Source organism: Salvelinus fontinalis, chromosome 15, assembly GCF_029448725.1.
Source record: "Salvelinus fontinalis isolate EN_2023a chromosome 15, ASM2944872v1, whole genome shotgun sequence".
Taxonomy (NCBI): Eukaryota; Metazoa; Chordata; class Actinopteri; order Salmoniformes; family Salmonidae; genus Salvelinus; species Salvelinus fontinalis.
Genome location: NC_074679.1, coordinates 26,287,172 through 26,299,080, shown reverse-complemented (window position 1 = coordinate 26,299,080; position 11,909 = coordinate 26,287,172). Strand labels below are relative to the sequence as shown.

The following is an 11,909-nucleotide window of genomic DNA, read 5'->3' as shown; positions in this document are numbered from 1 at the left end:
TTGAAGAGGGGGATAACCGCAGCTGCTTTCCAATCTTTGGGAATCTCAGACGACACGAAAGAGAGGTTGAAAAGGCTGGTAATAGGGGTGGCAACAATTTCAGCAGATAGTTTTAGAAAGAAAGGGTCCAGATTATCTAGCCCGGCTGATTTGTAAGGGTCCAGATTTTGCAGCTCTTTCAGAACATCAGCTGACTGTATTTGGGAGAAAGAGAAGTGGGGAAGGCTTGGGCGAGTAGCAGAGGGGAGGGCAGTGCTGTTGACCGGGGTAGGGGTAGCCAGGTGGAAAGCATGGCCAGCCGTAGAAAAATGCTTATTGAAATTCTCAATTATAGTGGATTTGTCGGTGGTGACAGTATTTCCTATCTTCAGTGCAGTTGGAAGCTGGGAGGAGGTGTTCTTATTCTCCATGGACTTTTTACTGCACACAATATAGCTGGGTCGCCCAGTCCTGTCCCTAGGGGTCCACCACCCTACAGTGCCCCAACACACCCCACTCAGCTTTAGGATCTTAGTGAAACATTCATTATTGCTTCGGGTGTTTTAGGCCAAGGCCAGAGTGACAACATTTACATTTACATTTAAGTCATTTAGCAGACGCTCTTATCCAGAGCGACTTACAAGTACATACATTCATACTTTTTTTGTACTGGCCCCCCGTGGGAATCGAACCCACAACCCTGGCGTTGCAAGCGCCATGCTCTACCAACTGAGCCACACGGGGCCTGACAACCCACAGGACGACAGACCACCAGGGCCAGGACTGAGTAGCCCAGCAGCTAGGGATGCCTAAATAGGTATCTCCCCTGACATGGGCATGTTTTCAATACAGACGCCTTTTGTTGTATTGTTGTATTGTTGTATTGTATTCCATATATTTCCCAGTATACCCTTAATCTTGTAATAAATCAAATCTAGTGATAAATGACTTGACATTGTGGGAGGATAACCAACCTTCCATTTAATGGCAATGTAACGTTCCTGACCTATTTTTATGTTATTTTGATTATGTTTAGTTGGTCAGGGCGTGAGTTGGGGTGGGCATTGTATGTTGTGTGTGTTTGGTTAGTCCATGGGTGTTGTATGTGTATGGGATAGTGTTTGTTAGGTTGTCTAGTTATGTCTATGGCTGCCTAGATTGGGTCTCAATCAGAGACAGCTGTCATTCATTTGTCTCTGATTGGGAGCCAGATTTAAGGTAGCCATAGGCAGTAGGCTTTTGTGGGTGTTTGTTCCTGTGTCCTCACAGGACAGTTGAAGGTTAGTCTCATTTGTTGTTTTGTAGTTTTGTAGTGTATTGTTTTGCTGTTTTCATTAAAAGATGGCTTATTTCCCTCAATCCGCATCTTGGTCCTATCCATGCTCCTCCTCGTCTAAGGGGGAGAACAACAATGACTGCCTTTACAGGCAATGCATTTCTTAGCCACTATAAATGCTTGGTTAGACAGTTTCTTCAGATAACAGTCTCCAGTATCAACATTTCCAAGCAAACAAAAACAGGGAGAAGGGAGAATCTGTAGATATGCTGAGACAAAAGAACATACTCTTTGCTAGAATTCAGCCAGCCTTCCCAAGACCATAACATATGCAAATATGTCCCCTTTTTTGTTTTACACCTCCAGCAGGGGAATTACATTTCTGAGTGCATGTAATTCAGTTTCACTGGCATATAGTACGTTCTATGGAGGGCCTTAAACTGCAGTAATTTATGTCTGAGATGCGCCATAGGTGAATGCACCATAGTGGGTGCACGAGTGTGCCCGAGACCAGACCTCCTCTCACTCTTGCATTCCCTTGGGCGTCCATCAATTTTAATGGTAAGGGTGATAAGAGAGTCGAGATCCATCGGCAATTCTCGAGCAGCTAGCTCATCCTTTACCTCCTCAGATAATCTGTGCACAAAAGTATCGAAAAGAGACTCCGGATTCCAGGCACTCTCTGCGGCCAACGTGCTAAAATCAACCGCGTAGTCTGCCACACTACGGTAGTTTTGACGTAAGTCAAGCAGTTTACCGGCCACCTTTGTCTCGGGGAGACCGAAGACTCAAATACCTTTCTCATTTCTGCCATGAATTCCTCCAGATGACCACAAATGGCAGATTGTTGCTCCCAAACTGCCGTAGCCCAGGAGAGCACCCTTCCCTACATTGGCGTAATAATATATGTTATCTTCAATCTGTCTGAAGGAAACAAAGATGGCTGTAGCTCAAAAATAAGCGACCACTGAGAAAGAAACCACAGCAGGTATCATGATTCCCCGAATATCGCTCCGGAGGAGGTAAGCGGGGTTCTCGGGGAGCCGGGATAGGCTGTATCAACTCACCACAGATAGGTAAAAAATTACTGGGTGATTGGGTTTTTCAGAGGTGGCAGGTAGCCTCTGAGCTAACTCCCTGATTTGCTCCATAATAGCCTTTAACCCATGGTCGAGGCATTCCGTCAAGGACCTGAGCCCTTCCAAAAGGCTTTGTACCAACTCCTCGTGTCTCTTAATGGTGGCTCCCTGTAGGGAGACAGCGTGGCGGAGCTGGTCCAAGTCTGCTGGGTCTGTCATGGCCAGTTCGTACGTTCAAGGCACAAGGCGAGACCCAGATGCAGACACAGGGGGCAGATGGTTGGAGTCTTACAATGTTTAATAATCCAAAGGGGTAGGCAAGAGAATGGTCGTGGACAGGCAAAAGGTCAAAACCAGATCAGAGTCCAGGAGGTACAGAGTGGCAGACAGGCTCATGGTCAAGGCAGGCAGAATGGTCAGGCAGACGGGTACAAAGTCCAGAAACAGGTAAGGGTCAAAACCGGGAGGACTAGAAAAATGAGAATAGCAAAAAGGAGTACGGGAAAAAACACACTGGTTGACTTGACTAAACATACAAGACGAACTGGCACAGAGAGACAGGAAACACAGGGATAAATACACTGGGAAAAATAAGAGACACCTGGAAGGGGTGGAGACAATCACATGAACAGGTGTAACAGATCAGGGCGTAACAGTGAGGGGTTATGGCAGGGGAAACTGTGTTGCATAGTTTAGTGTGTGGTGCGGGAATAATGACAAGTGAACCTGGGGAGCTTTTTGTTCACATTGCCCTTTAAAAGGGAAACGGACTGAGGATTTCAAGCGAACTGAACTCAGACCCCCTCGAGGGTCTGAGTTCCTTTTGTAGTTTTCACACTGGACAAAAATTGTCTGAAAGGGACCAAGTGTGAGAACACCCTAAGAAATATCAGAACAAGCAATGTCAGAGTCCAGAATGTAAATATATATATATACACACTGCGTGTACAAAACATTATGAACACCTGCTCTTTCCATGACATAGACTGACCAGGTGAATCCAGGTGAAAGCTATGATCCCTTATTTATGTCACTTGTTAAATCCACTTCAATCAGTGTAGACTCCTGAACATCTAATCAAATGGCTACCCAGACTATTTGCATTGTTATTATCTATGCATAGTCACTTTAATAACTACCTACATGTACATATTACCTCAATACCGGTGCCCACGCACATTGACTCTGTACCGGTACCGAGGTCCTTGATGATCTTCTTGGCCTTCCTGTGACACCGGGTGCTGTAGATGTCCTGGAGGGCATGCAGTGTGCTAGTACATTATGTTCCTGGGAGAGCCACTTCACAGACTCACATGAGAAGTGCTTTGTGTGTGTTGAGAGTGATACACGGGGGGCAGAGGGGGTTCCCATTCCCTGCATGTGGAGTTGAATTTTTTTTTTTTTTTTTTTTTTTTTTTTTTTTTTTTTAATTTTTTATCCCCTTTTCTCCCCAATTTTTGTGGTATCCAATCGCTAGTAATTACTATCTTGTCTCATCGCTACAACTCCCGTATGGGCTCGGGAGAGACGAAGGTCGAAAGTCATGCGTCCTCCGAAGAACAACCCAACCAAGCCGCACTGCTTCTTTAACACAGCGCGCCTCCAACCCGGAAGCCAGCCGCACCAATGTGTCGGAGGAAACACCGTGCACCTGGCCCCCTTGGTTAGCACGCACTGCGCCCAGCCCGCCACAGGAGTCGCTGGAGCGCGATGAGACAAGGAAATCCCTACCGGCCAAACCCTCCCTTACCCGGACGACGCTAGCCCAATTGTGCGTCGCCCCACGGACCTCCCGGTCGCGGCCGGCTGCGACAGAGCCTGGGGGCGAACCCAGAGACTCTGGTGGCGCAGTTAGCACTGCGATGCAGTGCTCTAGACCACTGCGCCACCCGGGAGGCCCTGCATGTGGAGTTTGATTACATTGTGAGAACATGTGCACACCCAACAAAAATAGTTCTCAGCAGTGCATGCTTTTTGGGCTGAGCTCCTTCAGAGGCACACTGGTCCAGATTCCAAGACAGCTGTCTCTAAATGGGTGAAAGGTTAAAGTCGTAAAAAAAAATATGCTCTCTGCTAGGAAAGGCAAAGGCTGTTTAAATAGTATAAATGGAAGTATAAGCCTGTATGATGAATTGGACGAATGGAAACTCAGTCAACAGAAGCGTCTGATGACACCTTATGTGACTGGGCCCCTCTGTGTGCCAATAGGACTACACACTTCAATTAGAGGCCAACAGCATATTCGTAACAGAGTATGAAATCCTCTGCACTATTATCAATCATAATGTATCACTATCTGATGACTCAGGAAACAACAAAGCATGACCTGAAAACCATTTGGGCTCTATTTCAACTAAGTGCAAAATGCAATTGACTTGACTCATAAATCCACACCATTTTTGTAGGCTGTTTTGAAAATATCCTCTGTAGTCAAAATACTTCAATTGGCTTTGGGAATAAATTAACATCATGATATGGTGGGGGTTAAAACCATGTTGAAGACCTGGATTTATGTGATACTTCCAGGTTGTTATTGTAAAATATGTGTCCTCAATAAGACCTACGTCGGTACTCAATAACCTGCTAATGTACTGCTACAGATGTGTGTTCTACTAATGTGTACTCAATAACCTGCTAATGTACTGCTACACATGTGTGTTCTACTAATGTGTACTCAATAACCTACTAATGTACTGCTACAGATGTGTGTTCTACTAATGTGTACTCAATAACCTACTAATGTACTGCTACAGATGTGTGATCTACTAATGTGTACTCAATAACCTGCTAATGTACTGCTACAGATGTGTGATCTACTAATGTGTACTTAATAAGCTACTAAAGGCAATGTAAACCCACTACACTAAAGTCTGAGTGGTTGCTTTAAAGTCAAAACAAGACAGCAATATGGCTAGTACAACAGGAATACAGTACACCATGAATGTGTGCATGTACATTCTCATGGACAGTAAACAGAGAGCAACCGCTCTCTTAGATCAGTGATTAATCATTACGTGATGACCAGTTGGTTATCCTGAATATAATGAACTGTCAAGCTAACACCTCTTAGATGAGCTGATAATAAGGGCTTACCAATCAATAGAGCTCTCACAAAGCCTCCATGAGGGTTCCTTGGAGGCATATAGGAGTGAAAACTTGACCCGGGGGTCACTCAATTAGAGCATAGGGATCAGGCACAGGCCATGTCATCATCCCTGACCATCTCCATTACATAACCACATGGCCCGAGCTCACTGTAAGTGGTCATTTAAGACAAAGTAAAAACCCTAATCAAATAAAAATAAAACTGTAATTGGTTAATGAGGGGCAGACATTTCTTAACCTTGCAAAGCCGCCTGATCCTGCAAGCTTACATGAACGTTGGTGCACGGATATCTGCAAGAATCAGTCTGGTATTTACGAAGGCTAAACATTTCTAGCTCTGAAACTTTCGTCTAATTTGTTTTTCAATTGTTTCCCCTCTCACCCTTCTCAGCCCCAAGGACTCATGTTCTCCTTTTTGTGGTCATCTGACATAGAAAATGTATCATTGTGCTCTCACCTGCATGTGCATTGATTACAAGGAGCATGCGTAAACAATACTGAGGAAGAACAGAGCGACGTCACACTTCCTCATGGTAATAGCAGTCTGTTGGGAATAGGAGGCACGCTCCAGAAACATTGTTCCTGGGTAATCATCCCCTTAGCCTCCACCTGCATGCTAATATGTACTCTGGCTGAACCCAGACCCTTGACCTTGTGTGGTCAGAACGAGGTTGAAGGTCATCCTGAGAGTGCGTCAAAAAAGAAAGTGATTAGGGCACTAATGGAGTCTGGGCACTTAAGAGTTACTGGTCCTCAATACTGGAAGTAATCCCAAACCCCAAGGTCAGGCCTAGTGTCCACTGAGGATCAACTGACCCCATCACAGACTGGTTCCACTGGACATGAAACCATTACAGACATAAAAGGCTCCACATAACAGAGAACAAATACTTCACACTAATCTAACACTAACAATGGCTAACAGGTTGGCAGTAAATCTGAAACCGCATATCAAAGTTACAGTTGAAGTCGGAGGTTTACATACACCTTAGCCAAATACATTTAAACTCACTTTTTCACAATTCCTGACATTTAATCCAAGTAAAAATTCCATGTTTTAGGTCAATTAGGATCACCACTTCATTTTAAGAATGTGAAAAGTCAGAATAATAGTAGAGAGAATTATTTATTCCAGCTTTTATTTCTTTCATCACATTCCCTGTAGGTCAGAAGTTTACATACACTCACTTAGTATTTGGTAGCATTGCCTTTAAATTGTTTAACTTGGGTCAAACGTTTCGGGTAGCCTTCCACAAGCTTCCCACAATAAGTTGGGTGAATTTTGGCCCATTCCTCCTGACAGAGCTGGAGGAACTGAGTCAGGTTTGTAGGCCTCCTTGCTCGCACACCCTTTTTCAGTTCTGCCCACTAATGTTCTATAGGATTGAGGTCAGGGCTTTGTGATGGCCACTCCAATACCTTGACTTTGTTGCCATTTTGCCACAACTTTGGAAGTATGCTTAGGGTCATTGTTCATTTGGAAGACCCATTTGCGACCAAGCTTTAACTTCCTGACTGATGTCTTGAGATGTTGCTTCAATATCTCCACATAATCTTCCATCCACATAATTTTCCTCCCTCATGATGCCATCTATTTTGTGAAGTGCACCAGTCCCTCCTGCAGCAAAGCACCCCCCCAACATGATGCTGCCACCCCCGTGCCTCACGGTTGGGATGGTGTTCTTCGGCTTGCAAGCGTCCCCCTTTTTCCTCTAAACATATTGATGGTCATTATGGCCAAACAGTTCTATTTTGTTTCATCAAACCAGAGGACATTTCTTCAAAAAGTACGATCTTTGACCCCATGTGCAGTTGCAAACCGTAGTCTGGCTTTTTTATGGCGGTTTTGGAGCAGTGACTTTTTCCTTGCTGAGCGGCCTCAGGTTATGTCGATATAGGACTTGTTTTACTGTGGCTATAGATACTGTTGTACTTGTTTCCTCCAGCATCTTCACAAGGTCCTATGCTGTTGTTCTGGGATTGATTTGCACATTTCACATCAAAGTACGTTAATCTCTAGGAGACAGAACGCGTCTCCTTCCTATATGACGGCTGCGGGGTCCCATGGTGTTTATACTTGCGTACTATTGTTTGTACAGATGAACGTGGTACCTACAGGCATTTGGAAATTGCTCCCAATGATGAAACAGACTTGTGGAGGTCTACAATTTTTTTTCTGAGCTCTTGGTTGATTTCTTTTGGTTTTCCCATGATGTCAAGCAAAGAGGCACTGCGTTTAAAGGTAGGCCTTTAAATACATCCACAGGTACACCTCCAATTGACTCAAATGATGTCAATTAGCCTATCAGAAGCTTCTAAAGCCATGACATCATTTTCTGGAATTTTCCAAGCTGTTTAATGGCACCGTCAATTTAGTGTTTGTAAACTTCTGACCCACTGGAATTGTGATACAGTGAATTATAAGTGAAATAATCTGTCTGTAAACAATTACTTGTGCCATGCATGAAGTACATGTCCTATCCGACTTGCCAAAACTACAGTTTGTTAACAAGAAATTTGTGGAGTGGTTGAAAAACGAGTTTTAATGACTCCAACCTAAGTGTATGTAAACTTCCAACTTCAACTGTAAGCCGTTCATTCAAACTGAAATGCCATATCAACCTGTTAGCTCAAAGTTCACACATGCCTGAGCACACCAAAAGGTCTGTGAGCAGCTCTGCTTTGCAACAGGGTCTGAGTCAGAACTTACGTGTTCTGACTTATGTACCCACATGCTGTTAATGGTCTAGCTACCTGATTCTGCAAACAGGGACAACAACATAATAACAATCATCCATCATCTTATGATGATAAGACACAAACTTCAATCCATCGCATCTATCATTCCCTACAGAGTGATTTGACTGATGCGTGTCCCACCTCCATACAGAGCACAACTAACAACCTCTGGATATTATAATCCAATCTGCGGGCACCAGGGCTCTGGGGGCTGGGGCCTGAACCAGGACTGACCTGATTAGCCTCTCAGCCAGAGAGCTGCCCCCTGCTTCATTAGCCCAACCCTCCTCTGTGGAATGGCACTTTTACTACTCTTAATTTAATTTCCCTAATCTAATTTCCACTTGAGCACACCATGGCCACCCGCGTCTGGTTGTGGGGTGTTTTTGGGGCCTTCTGGTAAATAGCATTGTGAGATCATCTCTTGGAAGACTTCTGGCTTTCACTGATAGACGGGTGGGGAGGGGGATCAAATTGATGTGTAGTTATAAAACAGTCTGGAGAGAGGGCTGATTGTGTGTTGGTAAACACTGGCTGTCTGTTTGCATTTCAGCCCCCAGTCACCTGCGTGGCAACACAACAAAGACACCGGGACCATATGGTACTCTCGCTGAGTGATGCTATCGCGCCCTATCATCAAGATTGCACCATGTTGGTTGTCAACACAAAGCAAACCATACTGACAAAGAAAACGTTTTTCCAGACCAAGTCTGGTTTGAGTTGTAATAGCAGACATTGGACAATGTAACTGATTGGGGAGGGATGAGCAAACAGCTCCCCCTGTTGGCTGTGTCTGTGTGAGATACAGTAGCAAAGTGACATGAATAAGAGAAAAGAGGAAGGGACAAGAAGAGAGGTTGACATAGTAAGTTGGTAGAAGACATTGCAGAGAGGACAGATTATGAGTGACCTTTTCTGAAGGTCAAGAACATTCTATCTATGCAATATACAATCAATGTACAAAACATTAAGAACACCCGCTCTTTCCATGACAGACTGACCAAGTGAATCCAGGTGAAAGCAGTGATCCCTTATTGATGTCACTTATTAAATCCACTTCAATCAGTGTAGATGAAGGGGAGGAGACAGGTTAAATAAGGCTTTTTAAGCCTTGAAACAATTTAGACATGGACTGTGTTTGTGTGCCATTCAGAGGGTGAAGGCACAAGACAAAATATTTAAGTGTCTTTGAATGGGGTATAGTAGTAGATGCCAGGCGCACCGGTTTGTGTCAAGAACTGCAACGCTGCTGGGTTTTTTCACGCTCAACAGTTTCCTGTGTGTATCATGAATGGGCCACCACCCAAAGGACGTCCAGCCAACTTGACACAACTGTGGGAAGCATTGGAGTCAACATGGACAAGCATCCCTGCGAAATTCTTTTGACACCTTGTAGAGTCTATGTCCGATGAATTGAGGCTGTTCATGCTCCTGTGCATTATTTACGGGCAATAAATAACGTGGAATAACTGATGTCGCTGTGTATTAGACTTTCCTTTAATTATTTCCACCAAAGGGCAAAGATCCTTGGTATAGATAGAGATGGCCCTGACATATGCACTCTGTAAACACCAAATTCACTTAACAAATTTCAAAAGGCCCTGGATGTTTCCTGCCATTTTTCTGGAGAGTGTTTTCTCTCAAAGAACAGGAAGCAGAGCCTAATTTTCCCACAGACCCACAGAGGTTGGATCTCAATGCCGTTCCACAGCGGTTTTATGTTGTATTTACAGAGGACAATAAAGGAGAAGCTAACTTATTGTGAGAGGGCCTCTGTGCCGGGGCTACTTGGCCTCCTAATTACAGTAAGGAACACAAAAGCCCTTCTAACTGTAACTCTGTCTGCACATTGTTTCATTCATATCATCGTTTCAGTTCATCAACAGCACATTGATTGGTTAGACAATGGAATTGATATTGGCCAGCATTCCTCTAATGCTTGGGAGTTAGGGGGTTCCCTAGCTAGCTTATTGTCAGCTACACATTTCTGACAGTTTGTTCCTCCATAGTTGGCAGTCTTTCCATAGGTAATTTACCTGAGGTGGGAAGTATCTGCTGCCTGCCAGGGGCATTGTTCTGGGTCACAAGTCACGTGTCATTGGCTAGTGATCCATCATGCTGTTTTCAAAGATAATGGGGTTCCCTTTTGACCCAACAGTTAGGAACCAGGCCAGTCCTGGTGTGTTTTTCAAATAATATTTCAGCCAACCTGACAACTACAGCTTGTTGTAACATGTATAAAAAATATAAAAATGTGGCTTTCACTTTGAGGGTAATGGTTTGGCTTAACACAATGGGTTGTGTGGTGAGCCATGAGTGAAGCATCATTTGTCAACATTTGTCAGCACTGTTTTGGTCCAACACCATATTTTCATCACAGGTCAAACAGTGATCCTGGATAATGCTACTAGGACAAATCCAGATTTGAAACATCCCAAAGGGGGCTGTGTGGACTCAGGAAACCTCACTTCACTTACCCTTTGAAATAACTGCCCCCCCTTTGGGACAACTTGATACAATCTTGTATTAGCTAAAATCATCCGGTTCTCTATATAGATTTTCCTTTGATGTTCTGCGTTTGTGCTTGGGTTCCTTAATCTACTGCCCATTCTCAGTCACTGGAACCTTCTGATTCAGGTTCCTGATGATTGCCATGACTTTCATTCTTCACTTTTACTTTCACTTTTTACTTTCTTCACTTTCTCTGAAAAAACAGAGAGACGTGTCTGTGTCCAATATTATCAGTGCTGTGAGCTAAAATGTGCTTGTTACAGATGGACAAGACTGGTCTAAAGTACACTATGTATACAAAAGTATGTGGACACCTCTTCTAATTAGTGTATTTGGCTATTTCAGCCTCACCAATTGCTGACAGGTGTACAAAATCGAGCACACTGCCATGAAATCTCCATAGACAAACATTGACAGTAGAATGGCCCGTATTGAAAAGCTCAGTGAATTTTAACATGGCACAAATTTCTGCCCTGCTAGAGCTGTCCCGGTCAACTGTAAGTGCTGTTATTGTGAAGTGTAAGCGCCTAGGAGCAACAAAGGCTCAGCTGCGAAGTGGTAGGCCACACAAGCTCAAAGAACGGGACTGGCGAGTGCTGAAGCGCGTAGCGGGTATAAATCGTGTGTCCTCGGTTGCAACACTCACTAGCACGTTCCAAACTGCCTCTGTGTTATGATTTTTATGAATAATGACTAAATGATGTATACATTTAACATAGAACTATAACTAACAGAATTCTACCCTGTCACTGTATGATTGTATGACATTTATTAGAATCATAAATCTAAATCTGATGTGTGTAGTTTTAGTCAGAATTAGAACAATTACTTTTTGTTCCTTTTTATTATGTAAGCAGGGTGCAAGTGTGAAACAAATGATAAGAGGAGCTATCGACAGACAAGCTGTACTACTGTGTTCCTTTCAGGACATTCTGTCCCCACCCAGGGAGGGGAGAGACCTTGGGCTTGTAGTAGATTGTATAACAGGTGGCAGACAATGTATGAGAAGGAGAAGACTTGTGAACTATATTGTCATTGTTTCTGAGAGGAGGAGGGACATTTATGACGAAATGTGAGGTATATAGACCAATGTACAGGAAATGATAAGCAGAGCTCTCGTAACTAAACATGCTGACAATGTGGACTGGCCTCTGTCTGTTTCATTTTAATAAGAACCTTACAAATTCTTAGTAACAGACAGAGTATTTTAATTGAAGTTC

At 43.8% G+C, this 11,909-nt stretch overlaps 1 non-coding gene across 1 annotated transcript; it reads right to left on the bottom strand.

Moving 5' to 3' along the window:
- Window positions 1–649: 649 nt before the first annotated feature.
- Window positions 650–725, bottom strand: trnaa-ugc (transfer RNA alanine (anticodon UGC)). Its single transcript has one exon. It is a non-coding gene; the product is annotated as a tRNA-Ala (tRNA).
- Between the last annotated feature and the right edge of the window lie 11,184 nt (window positions 726–11,909).